The sequence below is a fragment of the Sceloporus undulatus genome, chromosome 5 (genome assembly GCF_019175285.1).
Source record: "Sceloporus undulatus isolate JIND9_A2432 ecotype Alabama chromosome 5, SceUnd_v1.1, whole genome shotgun sequence".
Classification (NCBI taxonomy): Eukaryota; Metazoa; Chordata; class Lepidosauria; order Squamata; family Phrynosomatidae; genus Sceloporus; species Sceloporus undulatus.
Window position 1 is genome coordinate 175,893,230 of NC_056526.1, and position 16,620 is coordinate 175,909,849.

General features: G+C 38.5%; 1 protein-coding gene across 2 annotated transcripts in view; it reads right to left on the reverse strand.

The window, feature by feature from the left end:
• CCSER1 (coiled-coil serine rich protein 1) overlaps window positions 1–16,620 on the reverse strand; it is a 915,439-nt gene that overhangs the window by 322,714 nt on the left and 576,105 nt on the right. The window lies entirely within an intron of this gene.

Sequence of the window (16,620 nt, forward strand, 5' to 3'; positions counted from 1 at the left end):
TACGTTTGTGAGTTCAGTACCAGTGAAAGAACTCAAGCTCAACTCAGGCTTGCATCCTTCTGAGGTCACTAAAATTCTTGGGGGAAATTAGCGTATACTTTGTATACTGCTTAGGGAGTGCTTAAGTGCACTGAAAAGAGATATAGAAATGTATTTGCTATTGCTATAAGGATGAAGTTTGTAGTTTGGGAGTACTCTTGGACTCACTCCTGCAGTTGTCATCTCAAGTAGATGCAACGGCCAAGAGTGCTTGGTACCAACTTCAGTTGATAAGCCAACTGCTTCCCTACCTGGACCAAAAGGACCTTGAAGCAGTGGTACATGCACTGGTAATCTCTCGTTTAGATTTCTGTAATGTGCTCTACATGGAGCTACCCTTGTACCAAGTTCGGAAGCTTCAATAGGTTCAAAATGCGGCAGCCAGATTGGTCACCGGTTCTTCCAGATTTGACCACATCACTTCACTGGCTGCTGATCAACTTCCGGGCGCAGTACAAGGTGTTGGTTATTACCTTTAAAGCCATACATGGCTTGGGCCCAAGTTACCTGTGGGAACACCTCTCCCTACACAATCTGCCCCATTCTCAGAACAACTGGAAATAATTTGTTAGAACAACAATTGTCTAGATTAGCAACAATTTCCAAAAGAGCCTTCACTGTAGCTGTTCCTAAATTATGGAATGGTCTTCCAGAGAAGATATGTCTTATTGCATCCTTGGAGGCATTTAAGAAGGCAGTTAAGATTAATCTCTTCCTGCGAGCTTCTCCATCTGACCTTGTGTAAGAGATATTGTTCCATCTCCTTGATTACTGTATGATTGCATTGTTATTGTAACTGACGATAGTGTAAGTTTTAAAGTAATTACTACTGAATTGTATTTTATCAATATGTTTTGTATGCATTTTATGGGCTGTAATCCCACCTCGATCCACCTGGGAGAGGCGGGAAAATACAAATATATATTGTTGTTGTTATTTATCAAACTGCTGTTGTTTAATTGGTTGTTTTGGAGAGATTCCCATTACATACTATGGCCTAAATTCTGGTCTTAGGGCCTGAGCAGATGGGCAGGCAAAAGCATCTCAATCCTTCTTTTTCCAAAAGTGGTTTGAAACCCTGCTGTCGGGACAGCCTGCTCCTAGGTGGGCTGAATACCCATGGGCACACTGCATGGTGCAGCATCAAGTCATGCCGCTGGGTAATAGGTTTTTTTTGGTTGCCTCCACAACATGCATGCACACCATCACAAGAATACACTGCCTGCAACCTCCAAGTACCCTCACATCCTGCCCAGATGCCATCCCATAGCATGGCCAGAGCCACCCCTTAGATCAGCAACACAATGGCAAGTGCAATGCTACACCAGTACAGGCCGCCAGTGAATTGGTGTATGAGTGATACATTGGCAAAGCACAATCATGAAGGCCCCCCCATACATGCACCCTTCATCCAATTCCCTCCTGTTGGACCCTCTGGTTTGTGTATGTTGTAATCACATCCATTAGAGTTGTCACACTTTCATTTCTTCGCTTTGCCGCAGCCCAGTACTGGCATCAAGTTGTTTATATGCAGACAAGAACATGTGAATTTTCTGGGCTAAGCTGGAACGTCCCAGCTTCTTTTTGCTATGATTTTTAGCCCCCGAGTGTGGCTTCATTTTGTTTCCACTTGCTTTGAAGGTGCATGTCATATCTACCCTCTACCTTCAAAGTGGCTGGAAGCCACTTTATTTTGCCCATCTGTTTCACTCCAATGTCTTGAGTAGGGTAGACCCATTGATTCAATGTGATTTACCTATATGTTGACTAACCATTCAACAACTGAATGTCAGCAACTGTGTTGCAATGGCATGCGACTGCATTGTGACTTCTGTGGAGGAATCTAGGGTTATTAGATTCAAATTGATGGAGAAGCATACCAAGAAATACCAGTGGTGTAAGAATGAAGATGCACAGTTCAGATTCAAACTGGAATTAAGGTTTTGAACCACTGGTGGATAAGTGTGGCCTGTAGACTCCACTTCTGTGCCCTCCATTCTTGTATGTTGGCATGATTTGGGGTCAATTTGTGCTATATTATGCTGTGGTGAGTCACACTTTTGATAACCACAATATCCTCAAAAATTCACCATGGCGATCAATGTCATAATATCATGAATCGTTGCAACTCTATTCCACATTCTCACTAACAATAGGATATAGCACAGACACTTACAGTATTGCAGCACCAATCTGCATATTAAGTAGAAAGCAGTGGTGAGTTTTCATCAATATGTATCAATATGTACCTTTCAGAGAAGCTTGTTTGAAATGTGTTCCAACATTAGTGTACAGTAGTGTTAATAATTACTTTAGAAATGTAATCAGCTTCAGGCATATAAATGGGAGTCTGAGTTACCATATTTTGCAAGTGTATTAAATGTTTTCCTACAAAATATTAGACATGGATTGTTAGTGAGAATAGACACTATTTAATTAAACTAACTAGTTCTCACTAACTAATTTAGCAAGTTCATCCCTCAACTATTTCATTTGACCTCAGATTCTAATTCAAACTCAGTCAATTGAATTAGTTTACCTAAGATTTTATTTTTATTTTATTTTTTTGGAAAAGAAACAACTCCAAAAAAGATAAAAATGTGTAAAAGTAAGTGTCAGTATTCATGAGCAGATCCAAAAATATTAAGAATCTGTTCTGGGACTCTCAGATAAGCTTTAGTAAGTGAAGGAGTGTTAGATTTTTTCCAATATCTATTGAAGTTTTTTCCCATCGTGATTAAATTTGTCTAACCCTGAAGGCTTGGCAGCAAAATATTATGCAAATAATAACCTACTCAGTAAGAAGCCTTTGGACGGAAATTTTTATAAGTCCCTTTTAAAAGAATGCACACAGGTGAAATTCAAAGTCATTATGATGTCAATGAGAACTCCACAGATGCAAACTTCTGAACTAAAATTATTTTCAGGTCCTTTTATGTAGCTAGGCTATAAAAAGGAGCTGACTTTTTAAAATAAATAAATAAATAAATACTTGCCTTTTCAGAGCTAGAAATTATTCAGTGAGTTAAGGCTATCTCGGGTTGGTTCATACTCCACAAAGCCAAGAAACTGGAAGCTAAAACCTTAGCAGATGTGGCATATGATCAGGAATGGTGTTGTGCAATGTTACAAATTGTGGCTCCTTAAAAATAGGGATATAAAAAATACTCATATATTTTATAGTCCTTGCTTTTGAGATACAAAAAAAAAATATCACAGTACATAGGTAATGCTTGGCTGCTACTCTGGTTGGCTTCTGTTGTGAAGTGCGAACTATATTGTCCTTTAATACTGCTACCTGTCCACATGACTTGAGAAGGTGCCATTTGGATAGAAGGGAAGAGAAGACCAAGAGTTACAATAGCTCAGGAACAGAGAACATGCTTTGCAACCATGAGGTTCTGCAGCATATCAGTGAAAGGGCTAGGTGGGTGATATTATCCATCCATATGAATATATGGAAATGATATGGAAATGATATTTGAAAACATATGCAGTTGGTTCTCTATACCCACAGATTCTGCATCCTCAGATTCAACCATTCACAGCTTGGAGATATATAGCAAACCTTTTAACCGACACCATTTCCCTAACCCCTGTATATAATTGGACTTGAGTGTCCATTGATTTTGGTGTCTGTTGGGGTTCCTAGAACTAAACCCTAGTATATACCAAGGGCACACTTTTGAATAGAAAACAATACTTTTTTTGGGGGGGGGGACCACAGCATTTTCTGTAGAGAAATATTTCTAAAATGATATATTACTTCCTGCACAGAAAGGTTTTCTGTGCAAAACAATCATTTGTGCAGAATCAATTCCCAATGGCAGGATTATGTGCACAGCAAATAATGGGTGGAAACCTCTATGGCAGTTATGCATTCATGACTGTGACATATGCAAGATCCTTACAGAGGCTATGTAGGGACTGCATCCCCAGTTACCAGGCAGCAGCCAACTACTATCAATGGCAATCTGTTTCCCTGCCAAATGGAAAGCAGCTGACTTTTGTTCTCAGCCCCTCACACAAATGTTATCTGGTGCAAGGGGGAACTGCAATAAGGAACCTGGGATCACTTCCACCAGGTGGATATGGCAGTTAGTTGCATCCTCCATGGAAGGGGAATAAACTCCCATCAATTGCAGAGGCTGCTTCCAGGTAAGTGGTGATTGGTGTTGTCAGGCAAGGATTCACTGCACAGCATTTTAACTACAGGGCTTACACATATGTAAATCCCCTACAGAATTATAGCCATTATTTCTATGCAAGAATATTATTTTCTACCTAGAAAATGCTGTTATCTGGGCAGAAAATGCAAATTATTGCACAGACTAAATCCCAAATTGCAAATAGGCCTCAAAAATTATGTGGTTGAAAAGGGATCTTGTATCACCTTTGTGACCAACTGAGAAAAGGAGATTCTAGCATAAGCTTTTATTGGCTTGGTTTAGAGTTTTTGAATCAGGATGAAATATTTTTAAATGATTTGTTGCTTTCTTCGGGAAGAACGAATGAAGAATTCCACCCTTGTTGAGTAAGAACTGTTTTGTTTTAATGATGTTTCCATGTGAAATTTTGGGAGAGGCCAGAGATATCTTAGGCGGGTTATAGACTGCCGCTTTGAGGCGGTCTGCCGCCGCCGCTGTTTGCTCCGTAAGGGAGCCGCTGCAGCCAAACCGCACGGCTCCGTTACGGAGCAAAAAAGAAGCTCCAAAATGGAGCTTCTTCTTGCGGCGCCCTAATGACGTCGCGAGGCGCCAGGGGCGCATTCGCGACATCATTAGCGCCGCGACACGTTCGGATGCACAGCGTCCTATACGTAAAGATGGCGGCGCCCGTATGAACAGGGCGCCGCCATCTTGTACGTATTCTATACGTACTAGGGTTGGGGGGTGCGGAAGCACCGCCCCTTCCTAACCCTAGTACGTATAGAATACGTACTAAATGGCGGTCTGTAACCCGCCTGTTTGAACTCTTTCTAGGGGCAAACCCCACCACTGCTTGTAAGAAGCAGGACCTTGGGTACATGCAAGAAGGCTCTGAAGGCTCATCCTTGGAAAAGTCGGTGCTCAAAGTAACCACAGAGTTGAATGGGTAGAAAGTATGAAGTGGGCTAAACCTGAAAAATCCAAAGAAACCTTGACTTAGCCTGAAAAACTCCAGTTCATCTTGCTTACAGTTTGGACTGCTGATTGTTCAGAAACAGTTAAGTGTTCATGCTTCTCTGTAAGTCATCGTCAGAAATATCTGAGTCCTTTATATCAAACAGTGTTTGCACTAAAATCTATCAAGATCATTAATCATAAAAGTGGTACTCTTTCATCTGAGTGCCAGCCAGTGGGACTAAACAGAAGCACAGCTTGTTCAGTCGTCTAGACTGGCCTCAGAGCACACTTGCTGTCAGTCACAGCTCACAAAGGAGTAACTTGAGTAATGAGAACTTAACCTGCCTGCTGGGGCAAATACAATGAAACAGGATCTAATTAGCATATGCAAATATTGTATACATTGAGCAGATTTGCTTAAACATTCTGTCTTGAGCACACAAAATCAGAGCTTCTACTTATACAAATTTGAAGATTATATTCTGTGTAATTAGCTCTTAATTTTTAGGGATAAATGCCAATCATAATTTGCCTTTTCAAATGGGATTAATTAGTGCAACTAATAACATATGCAAGCAGAGATAAACTGTGAATTCTACTTGCTCCAGTAATAGGCAGGATGAAGTCAATGTCACCTCTTTCCTTCCAGTTTTCCCCTAAAATTAAGGGAACCTACAGGCAAGAATATTATTTCAACGACAACAACAACAACAAAAGGCAAATGTGTAAAACTTGATCATATAGGAGGCAACACAGAATCTTTCTCTCTCTCTGTAACACACACACATACACAATCTGGTATGTGTTCACCATAGGGTTCCTCTGCCCCATTGATCTGCATATTAAAAAGGAGAAACTATTGACATGAGAATGCACATTTAAATTAATATATATATGTGTGTGTGTGTGTTTTAAAACTCAATGCTACTAAAACACAGGTTCGCATACATACCAGAGACTCAATCTGCACTGTAGAAATAGTGCAGTTTGACACCACTTTAACAGACATGGTTCAATGCTATGGAATTCTTGGATTTCTAGTTTTGTGAGATATTTCTCTTCCTTTGCCAGGTCATTCTGGAGCCATGGACATTAAAGTGGTGCCAAACTGCATTATTTCTGCAATGCAGATGACGCTTCAGAGTATATTTTGATCTGGCTTATTTTGAACCAAGAATTACATCAGAACTTTCATAAAGCAGTTCCATCCAACCTTGGAGGCACATATTGTAACACTCCAAAATTCCCTGAACATTCTTTATCTTAGTACAATATCCTAAGTTTTCTTATACATGTGAATATACATTTTTTCATCATTTTGCAATGGGCATATCAAGTTCATGGTTGTGTAAGTTAAGTGTAACAACTGTATTTGCAGGTGAGAGTTCTCAGCTGGTGCCACTGTTTTTGTCAGTGCTTTCCAGGTGTCATTTCATTCACTTAAATTGTAGAGGTAACCAATGTTGTTGTTAATTTATACAGCTCCACTGATGTATATGTACACTGTGCATTATACATGGGACAATAAGTAGGTTATTAGGAAATACACAGTTGGTTGCACAATGCTGGTATTCAGCAGAAGGGTGATGTATCTATGTGAGTGCTGAAATACACAACACAAGCACGATGTAAGAACTTTTCAGTAGTTTGCCAAATGCTTAGAAGACAGTCCCATCATACCAGGATGACCACATCCTGGTATAATGTTGAGAGTTTTTCAGTATACACATTTTTTCTAAAAAGAAAAATGATATCTGTTACTGGAGAACAACAATGGGAGAGATTTATTGTCCTCAGGTCTTACATGCTGTCTTTCCAGAAGCACCTAGTTAGCCAAATATGTGTGACGAGATAGACTTTTGGTTAAATCCTACAGGGTTTTTCCTATGTTTTAAATGATTCAGTGGTTCTCCTGTACATTTTGAGCTCTGAACAAACTGGAGATCTTCAGAGCTGTGGATGTTCCAGTCACGACAGAATGAAAGGGCATTTCTCACTTTACTTTTTGTACTAAACACAGGTCTGCCAAATATAATTATGAATGCAAGAAGTATCTGGGGCAGAGCCAACATCCCCCATCCATTTTCATTCTTGTTGAAAAGCATTTCCATTTTTAGTAGTATTTTTGACAGCATCGTCAATTTTCACATTTTTTTTAATCCCTGTCCTGGACAAAAAAAAATATTGCTTAAGGGAGTTGTTCCAGAGAGCCCCAAACTAAGTTGTTCGTATTATGTATTGGGTGATTCAAAAAGAATGGTGCAAAAGAAAAAAAAAACTGTTCTTATTTGATTTTGTACCATTTTTTTGCATTGCCCTGTATTATGTGAAGATAAATTAATTCTTTTTTTAAAAAAATCTAATAATTGTTCTACTTATTAGACCAAGTATTTTCTCCTCTATAGGCACATAATCATAGTGGAGTGAAATGCATTATCTCACTCTATATTAAATATACATATACATATATGTATAATAACCCACCTTTCTCTCAGCACAGGATTCAAGGTGGCTTGTGTTTTGAACAGTTACAACAGATATGCATACATAGAATCATAGAGTTGGAAGAGACCGCAAGAGCCATCCAGTCCAACCCCTTGCACAAGTTAAAAACAATTTTAAACACAATTAAAACATTATAAAATATAAATACAACACCTCCTGCCCCCTTTAAAGTTCCATCTGCTGCCCCATATTAAAAATCAAATGTCTTTTATTTAAAAGTCTTTACATGCTGGTGGAAAGACAACAGGAAGGGGGCCAAGTGGACCTTCCTGAGATCGGAGTTCTATGACATGGAAGCAGCCACCAAGAAGCTTCTTTCCCACATCATCACCAAATGTGGAAGGGCTATTATGGCAAGGACAGGGAATAGGTGTCTCCCAGATATTGTTGAACTACAACACCTATCATCCCCACCTTTGGCCATGGTGGCTAAAGCTGATGGAACTTGTAATGCCACATCTGGGGGCAGGGGGCACTATTTTCTTATTCCTGTATTTCAGGACCAAGTTTGTTCAGAGATCTGTTGCACAGAATTCAAAAGAATGTACTGTCAAATGACTTTAGGACTGCACTCCTAATTTTTTTCCCAACATCTCACTCTCTCTGATACATCACTGTTTACCAGCTTGGACAACTGCCTGGATTCCAGAACAGAAGCCAGCCATTTAACGACAAAAAGCTTGTCTTATGAGGCCAAGTAGGGCCATTGGCATCAGATTCCAACAAGGTTTCCAGAAATATATATTTCCAAAGATTATAGGTAAATTCCAGGCCTTGGCATCTGGGTTTTCCAGCTGCCAAATTAAGTTCTTTCTGATGCCACAGCTGTTAACTATTTCTCTAGGAAGGAAGGAGAATGGTAAATTAGCCAGGGACATGTCAGCTCTAGCAGGAAAAAGTGTTGAGATATTCAATTATGATCATTTCTGTGTCTAATTGCTTATGTATGTGCCAATGCCTGCTGTGCTAGTAATGCAGTTTCTTTGGCTCAATATATGTACATGAAATCTGCACTAAATACAGAAAGACAGGTGAAACCCCAGTCTATAGTAATATGAAAGTGAAACAAAAGTATGTGCAGTTTTCTTTAATAGATTTCTTAAACAATAAGAAAGCTAAAATGAAAATCCCTCTGTGATGTGTTAAATTATTTTGCATTAACTAGGATTTTTAAAAAAGCATATCTACATTATACAGTCAAATATTGCTCTATTTATACTCTCTAATCACTGCTTTATTAACTCATGTGTATGGTCTTTTGACTATGAGATCTGATTATTTATCCAGTTACATCTTAATAAATCAATCATACAAGATAGCATGCCTGTCCCTCACCCCTATCTTCAACTTTCTATTGAACCAAGTGAGTTTAATACACCACAACAAAATTTTGTCATGCATCCTTGTCACCAAAAAAGGAGTACTCTTGTTCTGGGTTCCAGCTAGCCAGCCATGTTCTGTTCCAGAATACTCCATTGCATTCCACCTCCAGTTTTCCAGTGGGGCCATCCAGCTAATTTTGTCACTTTCCAAAATAACAACGTGGATTTGCTAATTGGGATAGATGTATATGAGCTCTGCCTCAGACCAGAAATAATTTGGCTTCTGAGTGAAATGAAGACATTCTGGACTGCTTTGGACTGACCCATAGAAATGGATATTAAAAAGCAGTGGGAAAAGTTGTTGATTGTCAGTTGTGTTGGCCTTAGGGAATTTTTAAATTTTCTTTTATTGAATAGCCTAGTTTTATCTTCTGCTTGCCTTTCTTTTCAATTTTTTTCTGCTTAATTCCTCTATTTGTACTTGTTGCTACTTAGACAAGAGAAGGAAGACAGATGGTCTGAATTACCACAGAGCAAATACATTGTGTGTGATCACTTTGAAGTGGGAGAAGATCCCAGGATTGCTATCTGTCTTCATTGCGAGAAGCAAATGAATTTCTGTAAATCACCTTACAGCACCTTCCAACAATCTGACAGTCTCTGGTTGTCCCATTTCACATCATATACTCTCAGTGCTTTACCACAAATACCATAAATAAATATGAGACAGGGGACCAAGATGCTGGTTTCATGGACTTCATATGAACCTATAGTTGTCATGATATTTACAGGTGAGTGCAATGGTTTCAAGAATGCTTGGGACAACAGGTCTATATTTTGAGTAGATTATGCAATGTTTGATGGTAATATAGCCCAATGATTATTATCTTCTTAAGTTAATTACTTGTTATTCTTCAAATAATTTAATTAGTACTTTAAACCATGTGCTCACTGCAGGTTTGTTTCCAGGCACAATTCAAAGTGCTGCTTGTGACCTATAAGGAGCTGTATGGCTCAGGTCCAGGCTATTTGGCAAACCATACTTTCCTGTGTGAGCCAGTTCAAGCTCTAAAATCATCAGAAAAAGCCCTTTTCTCAGTCCCATCACCATTGCAAACAAGATGACAGAGGGATTTCTTGGTGGATGCCCTTAAACTCTGGAATTTACTTCCCAGGGAGATAAGAATACCACTCCTTGTTGCCCTTCTGTTGGTGAATTATTGCTATTTTATTGCAACAGGCTTTTTGAACAAAAGGTTTATAAAGAACAGGCAAGGAAGTGCTGTATTATTTTAAACTGAGCTGTTTTCAGTTGCTTTTTATCTTTTTAAAATGCATTTTATTATTTTAACTTGAGGTTTGAATTGTTTGAATACAGTCTAATTCTATGTCCATTTTTGCATATATTTTATTTTATTGGTCTTAGATTGTAAACTGCTTTCAATCTCAATTTCAGGGGAAAGCAGGATATAAATAAATAAATCCCTTATTAGTTTTGTCTGCTTCTTAAGGATGTCTAAACTATACTTCTAAATGATCATCTAACACTTTAAGTTACTGTAATGGTAGAAAATTGGAGTCCGAAGGAAAAATTCATTGGGGAGCAACAGAATTCTTATTTGGGTGAGTAGCTCCCTCATTTTTTGCCCTCTCACTACTACACTTACACCTGATCCATGTACAAATTGGGCCCTAGGTTGGCCCTAGGTTTAATTGTCCCATTATACTGGTGGTGTTTTCACTGCAGTAGTAAAAACTATTTGTTAAAATGTAGAAATCAGGTCAGGATTTCACATAGGAGATTTTTCATCATCTTCTTCTGTGGCTTAAAGCAGAAAGGCAAACCAATCAATGTTCAGTCCTGGAGTCCATAACTGAACAAGACAACCTAGCCATAGTGGAATAAAAAGTATAACTTTTTTGTGCGATAACTATTGACCTGCTTCCTTCCAATGCACAGGAATGACATTCTTTTATCCAAACAACTCAGAAGATCTGAACAAGGTCACAAGGCTTCTTCTGACATCTGATGAAGAATGTACAGAAAGTTAATGCAGACTTTTAGAACTTTTATTCTGCTCTGGGTAACTTTCATAGTCTGTCAACTGCAGATACTGTTTGAGCAGAGGAATGGTGTTAGACTCTATAATGTACAATCCTACAGCATAATAGTAATTTAATATAATTCATGTCAAACTAGCACTGATCTAAACACATCAGTTTACAGGGCAGAGAGCAGAGGCCATTGACAGAATCCAGGTTTTATAACAGGAGTGGGCAGCATGCAGATTACAAACTCAATGCCACCCTTACCAATTTTTGCAGCTCCCACTCCTGGAGCCTGCCCAAAAATGAGTAGCTTTCATTTGAAAAAGAGAATTGCTGCCATAGGAGCAAAGATTCTCCTTTCAAACATTGTGCAACCAACTTCATTGTCCCCCCACACACCAGGGCCTGAATCCTATGGTTAACTCCAACTAGATGTGACCCATCATATCAGTAGTATTTACCCACATATTACCTACATGTCACACTTGAATTAATAAGTATGCAAAAGGATCTTGCAATACTTTTGAGACTCAGAGAAGGATGTTGTAGCATGAGCTTCCATAGACCTTGGCTGCATTTGCAGTAGGAGATAATCCAGTTTGACACCACTTAACTGTGATGGCTCAATGCTGTGGAATTTTGGGATTTTAAGTGTGTTGTGGCAATAGAGCTCTCTGATAGAGAAGGCTAAATATCTCACAAGACTGGGAATCCCAGAATTCCACAGCACTGAGCCATGGCAGCTAACTAGATTATGTTTTCAGTGCAGATGCAGCCTTAGTCTATTACCTCAAATTACCTTTGCAAACTGTTATTCCAGACTAACACAGCTCTGTCTCTGAACTGAATCAATTACATTATTCTAGTTGCATGTAAACCCTGTGGTTCTTAAACTGTGGGGCAGGACTCCCAGGTTGGCAGAAGAGTTGCTCAAGGGGTCATAGACTTGAATGCCCTGATCTTTCCTTCCTCCTCTTCCTAAACCTTTTCTGTCCTGGAAGGGAAGAAAAAGACAAGGCAAGAGCTTTGATCCTCTGCCTGACGGAGGAGGAGAGCTATTTCCTTATAAAATGTTAGACTATGAATGTACATGAATGTCCAAACAAAAATGCACACTTAAAAAACAACATATTTTTATTCATATGTTACATTGAGTGAGTTTGTGGGTGTGTGGGGATAAAGGCCACATGGAGATGTAAAGGGGATCACAAGGATAAAAACTTTGAAAACCACTATTTTAATCAACAGGATGCAGGGCCAAGTGTTTTATAAAGCCAAAAGCAAACTTTTAACCATTTCCATTTTTTTAAGAGTTGTCTTCAGTATCATTGAATATTCCCATTTCTTTCTCCAAAACATTTAGAATTATTGTCCTCAATCTCTGCCCAGAAATAGGGCAGGGTTTGATAGGTAAAATTCCACCTTATTTTCAGACTGTATTTGCTTGTTTGCTTTTCTTTCCTGGTACATCTTCAGCTTTCATCATAGGGTTCCTTGACCCATACTGTTCCACTTGCATCAGAAACAATGGCTCCATTCATATAGGACAAAATACATTACAATCAGCACTTTTGTCTTGAATAGTAGCCAATAATTCTGTTAGGAAAGGAGCCGCAGGGGTCATATAATCTTCCTAGTCAACAGGCTGGCTACAGATACACACACTTCTCAGATTCCTACAGTCTCTGAATACTTATATCTTTACAGAACAGTTGATTGATTTCCCCTTTCAGAGGCATGAAAACACCAACAAAGAGAGGATTGCCATTTTGAAAACTGGAGATGGTTCTTGTACCTTTAAAGGCTGTGTAGAAAAAGGAATTTCAGAAGGTGTCACTTGTTAACCAGGTAACAAGGAACACAAGCTGAAATTCCCTCTTCTACACAACCATTAAAGGTACAGAAGTCATCCCAAGTTTTCACTCTGACAACCTACAACACAATGGCTGGCCATGGCTAGAAAAAGTCTCACTTGCTGTAGAAGGAGGGGTTGGCAGAGGTCTGGCTACCCCTGCACTTACCTGGCACCAGGAGAGGCTTGCTGTATTATCTTGGTAGTCTGAAGTAATTTTACGCTTAACTATGATATACCCTCCAACTGTGTTCATTTGGCAGAGACAGTCCTGATTCATCCCCATCCCATTTTCAGCTACTTTTAGTGTCCCAGTTTCCGCCTTCATCCTCAGATTGGTGTTCCAAATAAGTCATTTGCACTCAGTTAAATCAGCAGGTGGAGGTAAGAGGGCAGAATCTTACCCTTCCTAGTAGTCTCAGGCAAAAGCAAACTGCTGCAGCCATCTTAGCTTGTGTGTTGCTTGCTGCTGCCCAGCTTCTTCCAGCTGCTATAGATTAGCCAGATCAGTCTAGCAACTAGAGGAGATTTCTAATTTCTCTAGCTTGACTTCACATTCTACTTTCTCTTTACTAGGGAGTTTATCACCCATGAAGAAACTAAATTTAAACTCCAAAGAACCTGCATTTGCAGGTTGTTTTTCAGATGACATTCAGGTTTAACCCAAACAGAAAGTTAAAAAACCTGCATTTGCAGGATGTTTTTCAGACAACATTTACATGAAAGAGAAATAACCCAAACACAAAGCCATAGTTAAATTCCATAGTTAAATTCCAAAAGTACAAAGGAGTTTTCCATTCAGATTATTTTCACGTTATTTCTCTTTCACACCAACACATCTGACAAACACTTGGATTTTAAAATCTCATTTCTGCATGGGATTTTACCAATTCACCCTCCGTGTGATAAAAGATGGCTTGCCTATCCTTCCAAACTCCACCATCAAGGGTACAAAACTCACTGCAGAAATAATCTGGTTTGAGACTGTTTTAACTGCCCTGGCTCATTGCTAGGGTATTCTAGGAATTTATTACATAGCCCTAAAGCATTTTGACACTATGGATGCATCTAGATCTAAAACTTCAAGGAGCAGGCACAACTAGAATATTTCTCATTCAGACATACTCCTGGCCACTATCAACACCCAGGATTTCAAGTTCAACCCAGAATTCAGGAGAACACTTAAAGTGCAAACCTGAGACTTTCAAGGAAGTGTAACGATCCCCCCCCCCCAGTGATTGTTACTTGTTTCTTCTTTGTTACTCTTATTAGGAGTGATGAGAGCATTTGTCTGTTTTGTTTTTGAATGCCACAGTCAGAAAGCATTTTCTTGTCACTGAGTGAAGGGAGTTTTGAATGATTTTTAAAAAAACTATTTTTCAAATTTTGAAATGTTTTATCAAAATGTTCTGAAGGGTTTTATGTGCATTATGAACCTTCATGTTTGTGCAAAAGATAACTTTGTGGGAACAGTAGATTTGTGCAGACACACTTATTTACACAAAATTTAAGTTGCTTACATAAAAATGTTGAGAAAAAAACCCAGTTGTGTGTTCTCAGCATATTGGAGGTATCAAACCACAAACTCCAGTCAACGTCCCCCACAATTTTTATGTCCATATTAAATAGCTTGGAAAACAAGATGGAATACTGAAGGAGTCACAAGCCAACAGTCATGGCATCAAACAGGTGTCTTTCAGGGCTGACTTCTAAAACTCCTGCCCATGAAAGATTTGAATCACTATAAAATGCAGAGAAGTCTAATAAACATGAAAGCCCATTAGTCATGAAGTGATGGCTTGCATTCATAAATAGTACAGATTAAATGCTACGGACTGAGCTTTCTAAAGTTGTCTGACATCACCTCAAACATAAGTCTTTCAGAAGGTAACAGTTCCCACCTTCTGGTGTGGGCCATTAATTGTTGTGTAAATGAGTGATGGATGTAGATGTATGCACCATCCTGAAGTCTTTGTTTAATGGCTTTAGATGAATACAAATCTCTCTGCTGGTCACGAAACTAGGACTGCATATTAAAGTTTTAAATGTGATCTTCCTTTTTTGAGATTTATCTTCAGTATCGTGCAATATTTCTATGCAATTCTTTAGCTGGCATCTGAGAGCAATATGTTTTAATGTACTTTTCTTTCTGCAAAACAATGCATTATTGTCCCCAAATCCCTTTTATAATCTGCTACTTTCATGCTCCATCTTCCTGTTGCATCATTAATGTTAATGTTCTGTTTCATTCTTAACAAGCAGGAACTTGTTAAGAACCCCCCCCCCCTCCAAAATGAATACATGAATTCTAAAACTGTATGCACTATGTTAAAAGTGTATATACAGTACACAGTTGGTATGCAATGCTCATACAGTACATATAGTTCCATTAAGATAACTAGATAGCTAGCAGCAGGTCAAGGATAAAAATCTAGATAATCTATCCAGCTTTCATTATTTGTGTTATGCATATCATAGACTGTATGATGTATGCTAATGGGATAAAACCTTTCTAAGCTCTTACAGTTTAAATATGCTTATAATCTAAGGTATATTGAAAAGCATAAAGTACAGCCTAATTCACAAAAACCCTTACAATATCCCCAATACTAATCCAGTTTTAAGTTCAAGCTACGCCTACTTTGCATCTTAAAAGACCCTTGATATATCAGAGAATATACTGTAACTCTGATATATCCATGTATCTGGGTTGAGACAGCAAGAGCAATGTGAATTTCTGATGTCTTGAGTTTTTAATGCCTTACGTTGCTCAGTTTGTATGGAGACAACACCAGTGTCGTCCTCCTCAGCCACAGTTCAAGATGAAAGAGAGAAAATTAAACTCTCAAATTTTACCCCATTTCCTAGCTTTCACTCTGGGACGTCAGGTGAGTTAGGTCTAACATGCACTGCAGAATTAATACAGTAGGGTACAGCTTTAACTGCCATGGCTTGATGCTATGGAATTCTGGGATTTGCAGCTCTCTGTTAGAAAGCTCTGGTGTCACAACAAATTTCAAATCCCAGAATTCCACAGCGTTCAGCCACAACATTTAAAGCATGATTTCTGCAGTCAGCATTAGACTCTCGAAGTTGGGATGTGCAGCAGTCACGAGGCTTTTAGTGGGTTACAGAAATTATCCTTCATTTTAGATAACAAGAACCAAAGGTAGAAAACATGTCACACACTCTGTAAATCAACTTAATTTTATGCAGGTATTAGATGAACTATATCAGTCCCATGGGGAGTTAGCTGACTTTGTGTAGATATACAATCAGGCACCAATTAAGTATGCCAAACTATTCAGTTCCCTTTTAAATAAGGCACAGGCAGTATTAACTTAAAAGTTACGATTTTTTAAAATAATAATAATAATTATATATACATTTTTTAGTAGCTTTAATTTTCTATACAGATGGCATACGATTTGTGGATACAGCTAACTTTGCTGTTATCAAATAAACAGCATGAATTATTTTACAGGGACTTTAGATATGCTACAGTGCATCATAAACTCTTCACAGTTCTCAAGCACAGACAGTAATATTAATTAAATTCATACATTTTCATTTTGGGTTTTAGATTAGATTCAGTAGAAGATAATATTAACCTACTGCATTATAATTTGGTGGTTTCATTATCTATTCCAGCCCTCTGAAATCAAAAACAGGTTTTTTTTAAAAAAAGAAAAAAATGTTTTTCAGCACCCAGTTTAGTTTATCACATAGAAATTAAATTTAAGAGATC